This window comes from Hemitrygon akajei, unplaced genomic scaffold (genome assembly GCF_048418815.1).
Source record: "Hemitrygon akajei unplaced genomic scaffold, sHemAka1.3 Scf000063, whole genome shotgun sequence".
Taxonomy (NCBI): Eukaryota; Metazoa; Chordata; class Chondrichthyes; order Myliobatiformes; family Dasyatidae; genus Hemitrygon; species Hemitrygon akajei.
The window spans coordinates 2,861,000-2,877,892 of NW_027331949.1; the positions used below are offsets into that span (position 1 = coordinate 2,861,000).

Genomic DNA, 16,893 nt, shown 5'->3' on the forward strand with positions numbered 1-16,893 from the left:
ATGGAGTGATGTTGAGTCATTAGTGAGACCTGGTTGCAGGAGGAGCAGGACTTGCAGATCAAAGTTCCAGATACCAAGATTGGGTTTGTGGTGAACAGCAAAGAAGATCATCAGAGCTTGCAGTGGGATCCAGACCAGCTCAAAGTATGGGGTGAAAAATAGCCGATGAAATTGAATGCAGACAAGTACAAGCTGCTGCATGCCAGCAAGACCAAGCAGAGTTGTTCTTCCACAGTGAACAGTAGGTCATTGGGAAGTGCGATGGAGCAAAGGCATCTGGGAATACGGGTCCATGATTCATTGAAAGTGGCATCATACGTTGATAGGGTCATAAAGAAAGCTTTTGTCACATTTACAAAATACAACACCTGTGCTAAGTACCAGATTGTAAAAGATTGTGTTTGTAGCTACTGAGTGTCTGATACAGAATAGAAATACTTTGGAGGGCATTCTGGCACATTTTGGATCTGTGGGACAAATCTGTAAGGCAGATCTGTAACAAATTACCTAATGCGATCTAACATCTAAAATCAACTAAGGGTGCATCCATCCTAGACTGGATAATTTTGAAAATGCCAGTTTTGGTTAAAAATGATAGGTGTCCACACTAGGTGTTTTTAAAAATATCTCTGTCCACATTGAAACAGAGATTTCAACAAATCTCCTCCCACTGCACATGTGTGGGACACATCTACCAAAAACAAATGACACGTTTGGTGTCGAATCTCGCTGTAAAAGACGGTGCATGTTTGTTCAGTTACAGACTAGAAAGACTTAAACGACGGGCAGCTGTTGGCTCTTGTGCAGGATGACTTAAAAGTGAAAAAAAAACATACTGGAGCATCTGGAGGCAACCGACAGGGAGTTCATGGACAGTATGACCCGGCTGATGACAAATGTTGAAAAACTGATTAACTCTGTTACATTAATAAAGCACCATGTTAAATGTATAAAACATGTCTGCATCAGTATTATCTTGTTTTTCCATGCAATGTTACATTAGGCTGTTAAACATCTATTGTCAGAGAAGTACTTGCATAAATAAGTAGACCACCTTCATACAAGCAAGGACAGAAAACAGGGAAAAGTGAGTATACTTATTTATTCAGTAAGTTATGGGTCAAAGTATTTGATGAGTACATTTCTAACTCTTCTGGCTTCAGTCTCGTTGCTATCTGTTCTGAAATTGTTAGGTGCGTTCAAGAAAACAAAGAAATAGAGCGCTGCTATTTCAGATTTCTCTGTTTACCCCATCCACACTGATCTGCCCAAATGGCGTTTTTAAAGTTGCACACCCTGGAGAGCGTTTCTGAAAAGCTCCAGCTTCAGGGGATGAAAACACCGTTTTAGTGTGGACGGAGGATAAGACCGAAAAGAAAAGCTTTGGTTACAGATTTATCCAGTGTAGTGTGGATGTAGCCTAACATAGTTGCTAATCAATACCTAATTAATACCTAATTAAGGGAGCTAGGGCTTTACTGTCTGGAGAGGAGGAGGATGAGAGGAGACATGATAGAGGTGTACAAGATATTAAGAGGAATAGATAGAGTGGACAGCCAATGCCTCTTCCCCAGGGCACCACTGCTCAATACAAGAGGACATGGCTTTAAGGTAAGGGGAGGAAAGTTCAAGAGGGATATTAGAGGAAGGTTTTTACTCAGAGAGTGGTTGGTGCGTGGAATACACTGCCTGAGTCAGTAGTGGAGGCAGATAGACTAGTGAAATTTAAGAGACTACTAGACTTAAATATGGAGGAATTTAAGGTGGAGGGTTATATGAGGGGGCAGGGTTTAAGGGTCAGCACAACATTTTGGGCCGAATGGCCCGTACTGTGTTGTATTGTTCTTTGTTCTTAATCTGGTTTGTGGAACTTCTGCAGTCTCAGCCAACAATTTCCTGAAACTTGTGTTACCAGCAGTCATTGGAAACAGAGCCCTCACTAACACGTGTAGTGTCCGGTACTTAAAGCAAATCTGTGTCGTCTGAAAATTTCTGTAGTCCATCACCTGTCATGTCCCAAGGGTGTAAGATAAGCCTGTGAGATCCATGGTGGATTTGCTTGTAAATGCTGGGAATGATTACCATTTAGTGACTCTCTGTGTCCTTCATTCACTTTCTCTCATCTCCATGCTGAGATGTCTTGGTCTCGCAGGTTCTTGAAATGAGGAACTAGCCTCTGCTCTCAGTACAAACCGCTTACTGAAGGATCTGGACCTCCTTCAGAAAATAATCTGTGCCTGCTTTCCACCACTAGATGCCGATCCTTCTGAATCTGGAATTGAACATGTGAGTGTTTATTATGCAATTCATTATCAATTGATCCATGCTTTTTTTTCTGGTGATATTTGTCCCCAAGTTTCACAACATTTATGTTTGTCTGTCCTCTTGCTACTGAAAATGCTGGACAAGCTGTTTATCTTCTGGCCTTGGGGAGTCAGTTCAGCTGTGGTGGACAGAATCAGCTGAAATTACGCCAGGGAATCAAACCCAGACTCTGGGAATATCACAGCACTCGAGATGGGAACACTGCTGGCCAACAGCCCGCCCTTCCCTTTAAACATTTACATCCTAGATTCAACACCCATCTGCTACCCCATGAATCAGCAGCACATCTGCTTGGCCTTGGGCGTGTATTAAGTCTGGGACCCCAGTGATAACATGAAGTGTCCTGGAGTAGGCCTTAGTCTGGGATACCAGTAATAAATAAGTGCTCTGGGGGTGGGGTTACATGGGTAGAAGGCCATTTGGCCATGTTACTGAGAAAGGCGTGGCTGGAATTTTTTTACTCTAGTCCTGCTGGTATGATGTTAACTTGTGAAATAGCTCAGTAGTTGGCCGTGTGTCTCAGCAGTGATTTCAGACACTGCCCTGAAGTGTGATTTTTTAAAAAATCGATAGTTACCCTGATGCAGAATGAGGGTTATAATGAGACAGGTTATCTGACCCATTACTCACTGTTGTCTATTGATTATGTGTTATTGCTACTGGATTCTTAATAAATCATCCACAAACTGTTACAAATGTGAAATCAATAAACTGTTGTCAGTTCCTGACATGGTGTGTGTCCTTTTACACGTGGAAAACGTGGCCCTTTACACTCAGCCTGTGCAGATCCAGGCTGAGGTTCCCAGCTCTGATGTCTGTGAGAGAAGGTCTCCCTGGGTGAGTAGTTTATTTATTTCGAGGTGCAGTTGCCCACTGTTTATAAGTCTGAGCTAACCACGGGATGATTTACAATGACCAACATTTGTACTGAAGCTGGAAGCTGGAGCAACAGGAGGAATTGCACATGAACACGGGGAGATGGTACAAACTTTTTGAGGAAGGAGACTGGATTTGAGCTGTGAACTCCAACACCTAAAGGTTTAATAGCATCACGGTAACTGCTACATTACTGTGGCTCGTACTCCTCCACCTGCCCCTACCCTGATATTCCAACACCTCATTGTGATCACTTCCCAATTTACCACATTGCAGGTTACATCCCATGTTTTAACCTCTGCATTTAATATTACCCTGGGATGCAGGGGTGAGCTGGTCAGTCCATGTTGCTGTCACTGAGCTGGGTTCTCCCTCCCCTGGAGTGGGGCTGTGCACGGGTGCCTGATACATGGAGTGTAGTGTCCCCCAGTCTTCCTGTTTGACTCCCGTCAACGTTTCTTTCATAATCCCGTCGGTGATGCACAAGGCTGTGCTCAGCTCCTTGCTCGACTCCTTTCGAACTACGCTTGCACAGCTACTTGCATTTCCAACCATACAGCACATTTACATGGAGCGCTGCTCTCAAGAAAGCAACACCCATCATCAAGGACCCCTACCAGCCAGGCCGTGCCCTTTTCTCTCTACAGTCAGTGGGCAGGAGTTCCGGGAGCCGTCTGCCCCATGCCAAATGTGTTTTTCTGCAGCTGCCAGCATGGGCCATGTCTAATAAAGAGGCCACTGAGTGTATCGCATGTGTTCGTGGTCTTGCTGCTGCAACCTATCCACCTCGAGGTGCGTTCAGAGATGCCCACCACAGTTGTAACACGCAATTTTTCATGTTACTGTTGGACACAACAATGGAGATCAGGATCAAATCCAGGTCTCCAGGAGCTTCCACTTACTACTGTGTTAGTAGAAAGGATAACGAGTTTTAAGTTGTGACATGATTTGTTTCTGATTTCAGAAGGAACAACAGCAATTAATTCCAGGAATGACTAGCAAATGCTTGCAGTTTTGAGAAAGTCCACAGTGAACTACAACGGACAGTTACCATTGAATACTGACAGCAGCACACTCCACCTGGGTAATTTTTGGAAAATAATTGCTGGTGTTATATTGCTGGTGGAAAATAATTTTTGGAAAATAACTGAGCATTTGAAAGGACACATGGTTTGCCCTAAGCAGGAAATAAATATTTTAACTGAAGGTTTGCTGTGTTCCACCGAATTCCTTATCTGTGATTTGAAGGTATAGCATTAAATGTGAATGCAAAAAAAGAAACCTGCTCACTCTGAGCAACTGGTCCTCACAGCTTCAATGAGCTACCTCTGTAAACCTACCTCATTAATATGGACTTCTTTTCTCACACCATTCTCTGCAAACTCCAGAGACTGTTTTGCGTGAAAATTGCAGGCGTTGAGGCCATTTCTGAAATTATGGCAGGGACATTTTCCACCCAGGGCCCTAAAAGAACAGATTTCCAAATTACCTCAGTATCTGAAGGAAGCAAATGTTCAATCATTTGGGCCGTGTGATCAGGCCTGTTCTGGGGAACACAATGATATTTGACCCTGTTCTGTGGGATTACAGCAGCTGTGGGATGGTATACTCTGGAGATAGTGGTGTGGAATGGATGGAACAGGGATGCGAGACGGATGGCTGTGGGGTTTAGTAGGGAATGTAGGATGGGACAAAATACTGAAGTTCAGATGGAATGGGGTGAGGTAAGGCAGTGCTGGGAAGGACGTGGTGGGAGATGAGTGGTGATTAGATGGTCAGGGTGAGTGGAGGGTGAGATGGACAATGACGGTGAGGGAGGGGTTGGAGTGGGTGGCAGTGAGGGTAGGTGCAACAAGATGATGGTGAGATGGATCCAAACCTGGAGTGGGTTTGTGTGTGATAGACTCAGACAACCTGATCACTAATGGCATTCGGATTTGGGTGGACAGGGTAAGTTTGTGCAGAAATTGACACTGAAGTGAGGTAGTTTTGACTATTGGACCAGAATTAGGTGATTTGCCCCATTCAATCCCGGCAGATTATATTTAACTCTTTTCTCCATTTACCCCCTTACCAATGAAGAACCTATCAAATCTCTGCCTTGTATGTAGTCAATGACTTGGCAATGAATTCCACAGATACATCACCCTCTTACTCAGGATATTTTCCATCCTAATGGATCCACAGGAAGTCTCCCCTCCTAATGGAAAACCCCTCTCCTTGTCCATTGTATCTATATTCAATATTTCATACACTCACAGTGAATCACCTGTAAACCTCCAGCATGACTTCCCCATCAATCACTGTAAAGACATGTCAGATCACTGGGTAGGTGGTCTTGTCAATCTCTGTGCAGTCCCTGTCAATCATGCAGCCAACCTTTTCAGTCACAGGGCACTCCTGTGACGGTTTAAAGGTGGGGTGCACACCTGCCGATAACCTTCTGACGTCCAAAATGTCAATAGAGGATACGTGAGGTGCGCTGCTCCCATTTGCTGCAGGAGGATGTCAATCACTGGTGAGACCAATAGTGGGTGTGCACCTTCCAAATAGGTGTACTATACACAGATCACGTGTTCCGTTTCCACCCCAAACCTGAGAAAATTTTTTATTTATTCAATTTTCCTCCAGGGGAAGCCCGTTTCCCCACCGTTGAATGAAGGTATACCTGCGGGCAGAACCAGTGTTGACTGAATTATTTATGAGGGTAACGGGTAGGCCACTCGTCCCTCAACATTCATGCCTGCTCCAGCAGGATCTATCACAGTGGATCGGAGAGAGATATGGGGGGAGGGAAGGGGGTGATGTATCTGTTTAGGATGGATGGAGGGCAGTGTGTCTGGATGCTTCTCATGTGGCAGAGGGTGGAGTCTCACAGGGTTGAAGACACGGAGACTAGGGACTTGGGGTGGTGTGGACTCGGAACTGAACTAGGACTGATTTAACCTCTTTCCTACCGGAAGCCAGATTCTCTCCATCAGCTCCTCTGTTTCCAGTCTCCTTGCGCCAATATACCTTGGGTCCCTCAGCTTCGTTTAGACCGTATTTGGTTGTCCTTGTCACGCCCCCTCTATACTTCCATCTCTCTGTTTTTGTTTTCTGTCTATCCTTCTGTCTTGTTTTTTTAATTTCTCTATTTCCTTATTTATTCTTTGTTTCTCTTTCCCTCTCTCTTTCTCTCGCACACTCTGTCCCTCATTCTCTCCCTGTCTGTTTCTCTGTCCCTCACTCTGTTGTATCTACTTATCTATAGCCATAGAAGACTACAGCACAGAAATTAACTATTGGGTCTAGCTGGTCAGTGCCAAGCTATTATTCAACTGAGTGCCATCAGCCTCTCATACCCTCCTTGCAACTCTCATTAATATACAAATCTCTTCAATGTTGAAATCGATACTCATCCACGGTTGTGCTGTCTTTCAATCCACACTCACTGCCCTCATGCTCCCCTTAAACATTTCACCTTCCACTCTTAATCTAAACCCTCTATTTGTAGTCGCACTCAACCCTGTCAATACCCCTTATAATTTTTATACCTCTATCAAATCTCTCCTTAACTTTCTATGACGTGGGGAATAAAGTATTAACCTGTGTAACCTTTCCCTATAACTCAGCTCTTCAAGTCCCTGGCACATGTTTGTAAATGTCATCGGCAATCCTTCAATCTTATTTTCATTTTCCTGTCGTCTTCTCTGATTAAGTGACCAAAACTGCACACTTAATTTCAACATAACATCCCAACTCATCAAGTCAATAAACTGATCTGCCAAGAGCTTGTTAAAGGTCGCAATCTACCAGTGCCACATCTTTTAATGAATTATGGATCTGTATTCTCAGATTCCTCTGCTCTACTGCATTTGTTCACTGTGTAAACGTACCCTGGTTTGTCCTCCCAAAGTGCAACACCTCATGCTTGTCTGCAATAAAATCCATTTGCCGTTTTCAGCCCACTTCACCAGCTGGTCCATATCACACTGCAAGCTTTGTAACCTTTTCTCACTGTCCATTACAATCCTAATCTTGGTGTTATCTGCAAATCTGCTGATCTGATTAATCACACTACCATTCAAATCGTTGATATAGATGACACACAATAACAAACGTAACACTGATCCCTACAACATTAATCAAGGATAGAGTCACAGCTGCAGAGAAGGAGGAAGTCATAGAGGGATTATCTACTGAGTCAGTGTGGGTGGAAGTCAGTAACAGAAACGGACAATAACTCTAATAGGTGCCCGATTGTAACGGGGTCATTGAGGAGCAGATAGGGAGGCAGATTCTGGAACAGTGCAATTACAGTAGGGCTGTGATGGGCAATTACTGGTATCTCCTTAGGGCAAGAGGTTTAGATTGGGTGGAGTTTGTTAGGTGTGTTCAGGAAGGATTCCTGACACAATGTGTAGATAGGCCAACTAGAGGAAATTCTGTACTTGATCTAGTATTGGGAAACCTGGTCAGGTGCCAGATCTCTCAGTGGGGGGGGGGGGGGCATTTTGGAGATAGCGATTACAACTCTGTCTCCTTTACCAGAGCACTGGAGAAGGATAGGAGCAGACAATTTGGAAAAACATTTAATTGGGTTAAAAAGAATTATGATGCTATTAGGCAGGAACTTGGGAACATAAATTGGAAGCAGATGTTCTCAGGGAAATACATGGCAGAAATGTGGCAAATGTTCAGGGGAATGCATGGCATTCTGCATAAGTCTGTTCAATTGAGACAGGGAAAGAGTGGTAGGGTAAAATAACCACTGTACAATGGATGTGAAAAATCCATTTAAGAAAAAAAAAAACATTCAAGAAACTAGATACTAAGAGGGTTATAGAAAATAACAAGTTTGCTAGGAAGGAGCTTAAGAATGGAATTAGGAGATCCAGAATGGGCCATGAGAAGGGCTTGGTGAGCAGGGTTAAGGAAAACCCCAAGGCATTCTACAAGTATGTGAAGAGCAAAATAAGAGAATAGAACCAGTCAGGTGCGAGATTGGACACGTGCATGGAGTTGGATCAGGTAACGGAGGTGTTTATTGAGTGCTTTACTTCAGTATGCACCAGGGAAAAGGACCTTGGCAACTGTGAGGATAACTTACAGTGGTCTGAAACGCTTCAGCATGAGCATATAGACATGAAAAAAAGGATGTGCTGAGCTTTCAAGAAGCATTCAGTTAGATAAGTCACAGGGACCGGATAAGATGTACCCCAGGATACTGTGGCAAGTGAGGGAGGAGATTGTTGAGCCTCTGGCGGTGATCTTTGCATCATAGATATAGACAGGAGTGGCCTGATTTGATGGACACAGTCATTCAGAGTTGATGGATAGCTGAAACCCCGTTAGTAGGGATAAAAGACAGGTCTGGAGAGACACTCTTCAGCCACACCAGTGGACACTGATGGAGTGTTGTGGAACCCACAGAAAGGTGGGGGCTTCAGAGACCGAATCAGGAGATTGGTCAGTAAAGCTCACAGTGTAAAGGCAGGGCCGGTGGGGACTTCTGTGTGTGTCCACTCATACCAGAGTGACGAGTCCACCACAGAAGAAAGGTCTAGCTGAAGGACGGAGGGGTCATAGCTGAATGAGCATGACGGTGCAACGGAATCAAAAGGCAACAGGAAGGTTTGCTGACTGCAGCTGCTCGATCTCTTGCTCTCTCGCTCTCTCTCTCTCTCTCCCCCCAACGATTACAACCCGACAACCATAATTACCTCAGTACGCATGAACTGAACTTTATATTTTTCTATGACAATTCATTTACCCCTAGACATCAATAGAGCTTGTTTATTATTGCTTATTATTATTCCTACACTTTTAGGTTTATTATTGCTAACTTGTGTTATATGTATATTTGCATTATTGGTATTGTTTTGCTTATTTTACTAATAAACACTTTTGAAACTAGTACCACCAGACTCCAACAGATACTTCTATCTTTGCTGGTCTGACACCCAGTTACGGGTTACGTAACAAGATAACCACAGAAATTATATGCCAGTGGTGGGCAAGTGGTTGGAGAACATCCTGAGAGGTGGGATTTATGAGCATTTGGGCAGACATAATCTAATTAGTCATTATGGCTTTGTCAAGGTGAAAGTCGTGTCCTACAAGCTTGATTGGAATTCTTTGAGAATGTAGCAAAACACATTGATGAAGGTAGAGCAGTGGATGTTGTGTATATGGATTTCAGTAAGGCATTTGATAAGGTTTTCCATGCAAGAGTCCTTCAGGAGCTAAGGAGGCATGTGATCCAAGGAGACCTTGCTTTGTCAATTCTGAATTGCCTTGCCCACAGAAGGAAAAGTGTGCCTTGTTTTCTGCATGGAAGTAAGTCTTTCACAGGGATCTGTAATGTGACCCATTTTCTGTGAATTTTATAAATGACCTGGATGAACAAGTAGAAGTTGGGTTTGTAAATTTGCTGATGACACAACTGTTGTGAGTGTTGTGTATAGTCTGCAGGGTTGTCAGTTGTTACAGCGGAATGATGCAGAACCAGGCTGAGAAGTGCAGATGGATTTCAACACAGATAAGTGTCAATTGGTTCATAATGGGAGGTCAAATTTGAAAACGTAATACAGTATTAATTATAATCGTATTATGTATAGTTCTGGTCAACAAATTATAGGAAAGATGTCAGCAAAATAGAGAGAGTACAGAGGAGATTTACTAGAATATTACCTAGGTTTCCGCACCTAAGTTACAGAGAAAGGTTGAACAAGTTAGGTCTTTATTCTTTGGAGCATGGAAGATTGAGGGGGGACTTGATAGAGGTATTTAAAATTATGAGGGGGATAGATAGAGTTGACGTTGATAGGCTTTTCCATTGAGAATAGGGGAGATTTAAACTAGAGGACATGAGTTGAGAGTTAAGGGGCAAAAGTTTAGGGGTAACACGAGGGGGAACTTCTTTACTCAGAGAGTGGCAGCTGTGTGGAACGAGCCTCCAGAAGAAGTGGTAGAGGCAGGTTCGATTTTGTCATTTAAAAACAATTGGATAGGTATATGGACAGGAAAGGAATGGAAGGTTATGGGCTGAGTGCAGGTAGGTGGGATTAGGTGAGATTAAGCTTTCAGGACAGACTAGAAGGGCCGAGATGGCCTGTTTCCGTGCTGTAATTGTTATATGTTTTTATGTTATATGATAAGACTCTTGGCAATGTGGAGAATCTGAGAGGTCTTGCAGTCTGTGTCGATATGACACTCAAAAGGTGCTGCGTACGTTGACATTGTTGTTAAGAAGGTGTATGGTGTGTTGACATTTATCAACCGGGGGACTGAGTTCACAAGCAGTGAGATAATGTTACATTGGTCAGACCCCACTTGCAGTACTGTGTTCACCTCATTCTAAGAAGGGTGTGGATGCTATAGAGAGGCTGCAGAGGACATTTAGAAGGATGTTGCCTGGATTGGAGAGCCTGCCTTATGAGAATAGGTTGAGTGAACTTGGCTTTTTTTTTCCTTAGAGCGACGGAGGATGAGAATTGGGAGGTGACCTGATAGAGGTGAATAAGATAATGAGGGGTATAGATCGTGTGGATAGTCAGAGGCATTTTTCCCAGGGCTGAAATGGCTAACACGACGTGTCATCATTTTAAGGTGTTTGGAAGTAGGTACAAAGTGTATATCAGGGGTTAAATTTTCATACCGAGCTGTGGGTGCGTGGAATTAACTGCCAGTGCCAGTGGTGGAGGTGGATACAATAGGGTCCGCCTACAATAAGTACATGGTACATGGAGCTTAGAAAAATAGTGGGCGATGTGGAATGGTAATTCCAGGCCGTTTCTAGGCACGGCCGGCAGAACATTGTGGGCCGAAGGGCCTGTGATCTGCTGTGGTGTTCTATGTTCTAAAAAGAAACAACACGCTCCATTATTCACAGACCTGAAATCAGAGAGGAAAGCATGGGGGTCTTCATCAAAGTCTTTGTCTAATCCAATTTACTCTCCAATCTTCAATGGCACGCGACTGAACCTCCTTCAACAACTTCCCACCCCAGACGCTGTGAAAGGCCTTGCCAAAGCCCATGCAGACAACATGCACTGCCTTGCTTTCGTCAGCCTCACGGGTAATCTCTTCGAAAACTATTTGCTGGACACGATTTACCATGTACAAATTTACGTTGCCTATCCATATTCAGTCCATGCCTATTCAAAATACTTATTTACATGTATATTCGTTTCGTTAGAATGCCTTCCAAGGACTCCTTCCCCATCCACGCTGACGTCATGCTCACCAGCCTATCACTTCCTGGTTTATTGTTCGAGCATTTCTTAAATAACAGGTAACCTGTACTCCTAATGCGCCTCACCCCTGGCTAAGGATGTTTGAAATATCTGTACTGGAGCCCCTGCAATCTCTGCACTCGCTTCCCACAGAGTCCGAGGTCCTTGCAGACCCTCGGGATTTATCTGCCATAATTTTCTTCAAGAAGGAACGCACAGCCTCCTCTGTAATCTGTAGTCTGGGACCTAAGTACTGGTGTCTGGGGTGTACACACTCATTCCAATAACCACCCTGGGGTACTGGTATGTACGCACACCACCCAAAATGCCCCCCTCTGCAGTGGTGTGTACGCACAGAGCTCCCAACACTCTCCCGTGTTCTGATACCTGGTGTGTAGATGCAGCACTCAACATCGTCTCTCTGTGTACTCCCTGGTGTGCACCCCCCCCCCCCCCAAACTGCTTCCCTGTGTAAGGGTGTCTGGTCTGTCCACGAACGTTCCCTCACCTTCCCCTGGGTTCTGAAGTCTGCTCTGTATATTCGACTCCCACAGCACCCCTCCTCTGTCACACCCCCCCCCCCCCCACCCCGCCCCCGTGTCTGTTTTTTTCGTAAAGCCACAAAGCTCCTAACTCGGCTTGGTGTTGTATCCATGAACTGTGATTTTAATGGTTTATGTTAGCACCTGCAGTAAGCCATCTCTGACCTCGTCCCCGCTTATCCCTGCTGCTGGTCCTGACGGGGTCGATGCGAAAATCCTCCCGGGAGTGACACTTAGAGAATTAAGTGTAGAATGCGAGGGTTTTTGACAGGAAAAAGACGCTGCGGCCGCCTTCTGATCGTGCTTAGCGCACGGCTTTATTAATCATCCGAAGCAGTGAGGTGACCGGATATTTGATCGCGCTCTTCGCCTGCTCCCTGAACATGGACTGAGTCACTGCGTATATAAATGTGTTCGTGCAGCAGCTGAAATTTCTCAGCAACGGCCCGACCTTGTGAAAGATCCGTTCAGATTCATTAAAATCTGTTCCTGTGATATGATAATATATGACATTTACAACCTGCGTCATCCACAGGAGGATGAAGCTGCCGGAGATCGTGAAGAGTAAAACCACAGACCTCCTCCTGCTCTCCATCTCCGGGTCACTACTGTTCTCCCCCTTTCTCTGACCCTTCAGCCCCTCACGGACCCGACTGGCCACCAAAATATGTCTGGCTGTTAGAGCGTTGAGCAGCAGAATCACAGTGAATGGCAGGAACGGAGTTAAAACTGTATCGACCCAATCAAATCCCACCCATCCGGGGGCAGTGAAAACACTGCCTATCGTTTTACAGCCCCACGGTACATTGTCGATGATCACCCTGGGTTCTCGTGTGAAGTAGCGCGGAATGCTTTTCAAACTGAACAGGATACCGGTAGTGGTTAGAACCGCAGTCGCAGTTTTCCCGGTGCAATATTTCGCTTTCAGCTTCTGACAGCAAATGGCAACAAACCGATCAAAGGTGAAAGTGACGGTGAACCAGACAGAACAGTCTGTGGCTGCGTATTTCAGTGCTTCGATAATTCTGCACGACCAGGTGATATCCAGGAAACTATCGCGAAAGTAGTAATACTTCATCCGGTATAAAATGACGTAGCTGACAATGGTCAGTAGATCCGCCGTTGCCATGGCAATCAGGTAGCGAGTGCTGCATGTGGATAGGCCACACTTTCCTCGGGACAGGATCACTATCGCCAATAAATTCACTGGAGAGAGAGAGACTGTTAGTCACTGAACACAGTTTCCGTGACTTAACACGGGCTAGGGTTTCAACCAAAGATCAGGAGTGTTGGAGTCGGTTAGTGGCTGAAACTCCAGCAACGACCGTCTGTGCCCAACCTGCCTCACTCGGGCCCTACTGCGCCCAATCGGCCTCACCCAGGGGTGAAGAGAAGCCGATGTGTGGGTAAGCTCGGGTTTAAATCGAACTGCCAAGCTAAGACAACGGGTGGAACTGTCAAATCAATGCTAATAGCGATTCTGGTCTCCTATTGGGTTGGTTTCATTGTTTTAACCGGGACTGACCAGGCCTCTGGAAACACTGCTAAGGGATCCAGAGGGAAGGCAGGGACAACTCAGTAGCAGAGCGGCTCCGTTAATAGAATCAGTTCAATTCGCTAACACACAGCAGCAGATCAGTGGAACACACACAAAATGCTGGAGGAAGTCAGCAGGCCAGACAGCATCTATGGAAAAGAGTACAGTCGACGTTTCGAGCTGTGGCCCTTCTTCAGGCATACATATTACTGTATCTGTTGCATTCTCATCTTAATTCCACATGTCCTGAAGGATCCCGGCCCGAAACGTCGAATGTACTCTTTTCCATTGATCCTGCCTGGCCTGCCGAGTTACTCATGCATTTTCTGTGTGCTGCTTGGATTTCCAGCAGCTGCAGATTGTCTCTGATTTGTGAGTAAATCCGTGCACACTGGTTCAGCTCTTCAGCCTGTTACTGGGCAACAGGCCGCGGAATCCGACTGTTGCAGACTCCACAGTAAAAGCTGTCCACATGGCCAGGGGTTCAGTCTGATCAATCAGCCAGGAGAAATGAATCTGACAGTCTGAATCCCTTCCAGTCACACATTCCCAAGAGCAGCCGGCCCCAGCACTGGCCCAACTCTGGGCATCGTGCCGCTGAAAGGCAAGAACAAATTTCGAATGGATCCCGCGAGTTTGAAGAAAAAGGGCTTCAGTTTCGGTTGTCGGAGAATGAAAAAAAAAGGCAGTGAGCTGACAGGATCAATATCATTGACGTACATTTCTGCAGCGATTGTCATGATATATGCTTATAAAACGATAATAAACAGGTAAACAGTGGTTAGCACACAAAGGTACCAAACAGAAACTCCTCTGCTCACTCACCAGGAATTCCAATGATGGCAATGATCACGTAAAATACTTTCTCCAGACTCTTATACCTCGCCCACATTTTCTCCACCCAGCGATGCGCCCCCGCACCCTGTGCTGGAGGTGAACGTTCTGAATGAAATGCTGAAGTAGCCCCTCACCAGGGGTTTTATAACATTTAATGGTCTCTACGGGGAAAGATTTAAATAGATTAAAACAAAATAATTTTAAAATTATCTACAAACTGATTACGTCAGTCCACCGAATTCCCCGAGGAATGATGGTTAATTCATTAAATGAATTAATAAATTGCAGATAATGGAAATCATGACAGCAAAAGACCATAGGGCCATAAGACACAGGAGCAGAAATAGGCCTTTCAGCCCATCGAGTCTTCTCCACCACACCTTCCTGGCCAAACCTGGATCTCACTCAACGCCATACACCCAGCCTTCTTGCCAAATCCTTTGATGCCTTAACTGGTCAACGTCTACCTTAAATATACCCACGGACATGTTCTCCACCGCAGTCTGTGGCCGAGCATTCCAAAGGTTCACAACTCTGCGGCCAAACAAACCTCCTTACCTCTTTCGGAAAAGGTCAGTTCTCAATTCTGAGGCTGTGTCCTTTGGTTCTTGATACCCCCACCACAGGAAATATCCTCTCCACATCCAAACTGTCCAGTCCTTTCAGCATTCAGTAAGTTTCAATGAGATCCGCCCAAATTCTTCTAAATTCCAGTGAGTACAGGCTCAAAGCTGCCAAACTCTTCTCATACGTTTTCCCCTTCATTTCCACAATCATCCTTGAGAACCTTCTCTGGGCTCCCTCCAATGACTGCACATCCTTTATCAGATAACGGACTCAAAACTGTCAAGAATATTCTGAGTGCGGTCTGAAAAATGTTCATTATTATTTCTATGTTTTTATATTCTATTCCCCTTAATCATTGCCTTTGCCCTATTTACTACAACCCATAAATTGACCTTCTGGGAGTCTTGCACGAGGACTCAGAAGACCCTCTGCATCTCTGATGTTTGAACCTTCTCCCCATTTAGATAATAGTCCTCATTATTGTTCCTTATACCCGCATCAGACATTTCCCAATATTGTATTCCATCTGCCACATTTTGCCCATTCTTCCAATTTGTCTAAGTCCTGCTACAATAGCATTCCTTACTCAGCACCACCTGCCCATATTCCTAGCTTCATTCACAAACCTTGCCACAAAGTCATCAATTCAATTATCCAAATCATTGACAAATAATACCAACAGTAGCAATCCCAATACTGACCCCTGAAAACACCACTAATCCTTGGCCGCCAACCTGAAAAGGCCCATTTCATTCTCATTCGCTGCCTCCTGCCTGTCAGCCATTCCACCATCCATTCCAGTACAATTCCTGTAACACCATCGGATTTTATGTTGGTAAGCAGCTTCACGTGTAGCTCCCTATCAAATGCCTTCTGAAAATCGATGTATCCAATGCCTCTCCTTTGTCCACCCTGCTTGTTACATCCTAGATGAACTCAAACAGATTTGTCGGGCAAGTTTTCCCTTCACAGACCATACTGACATTGACTTACACTTTCATTAGTCTCCAAGGACCCCGAAACATCATCCTTAAATATAAGACTCCAACACTTTCCCAAACACTGACGAGAGGCTAACTCCTTTCTTTTGTCTTCCTTCTTTCTTGAAGAGTAATGAATACTCTTGGGAGCGGAATATTTCAGGCAGATGGAGCCTTTAACCAACATTGGATACTTTTTATATAATGTAGGTCATCAACTTCAACAACTTTCAATCAGCTGGACTACCCAAATGCCCGAGGCTCTGTCAGCGCTACTGCCTGCTGAGTTTTAAGACTGACAGCGGACTTTGTCTAGAGTCGAGCAATTAATGTTCTACTGCCCTTACTCTGCATATGAGCTCAGATATGCTGCAGCTTTGCAAAAATTCCGAGAAGTGGAAATTTCTTTTCCTGGGTTGTAAATGGACGATTTTGTGAAGGGATATTACTATTCAAGGGCAAATAAAGAGTCGAATATTAATGTCTTCCCCTTGGAGTTCAAATCAGGTCAAACAAACCGGGTAGTAGGTGATATGTATGACATGCATATAAAGAGAGAGAGAGAGCGAGAGAGAGAGAGAGAGAGAGAGAGAGAGAGAGAGAGAGAGAGAGAGAGAGAGAGAGAGAGAGAGAGAGAGAGAGAGAGAGAGACATCAACAGCTTGCATACAGAGGGTGGGGTTACACAAATGAACACCTCTGGAGACCGCCAAACCCATACACAGAAGGCCAGATCACTTCCGCCTGTCATCAATTGGATGCCAAACTCGAACTATTGAAATTAAATGTCAAAGTTCAAAGTGCGTAAATGTCAACATTCACAACGCCGAAGTTCATTTTATCGCGGGCATACTCAATAGATCCACAGAATAATAACCACAACAGAATCAACGAAAGACCGCAACAATTTGGGTGGTCAACCAATGCCCAAAAGACAGCAAACTGCAAACAGAAAAGAAGAATATTCATCATAAAAAATAGCAATACATATCGAGAACATGAGATCAAGCG

General features: G+C 44.7%; 1 long non-coding RNA gene across 1 annotated transcript in view; it reads left to right on the plus strand.

The window, feature by feature from the left end:
* Positions 1 to 4,407, plus strand: part of LOC140721891 (uncharacterized) — a 36,315-nt gene extending 31,908 nt beyond the window's left edge. The window contains exon 2 of the long non-coding RNA XR_012097499.1: positions 4,166 to 4,407. This is a non-coding gene — a long non-coding RNA (uncharacterized lncRNA). The remainder of the gene's footprint in view (positions 1 to 4,165) is intronic.
* Positions 4,408 to 16,893: the final 12,486 nt, after the last annotated feature.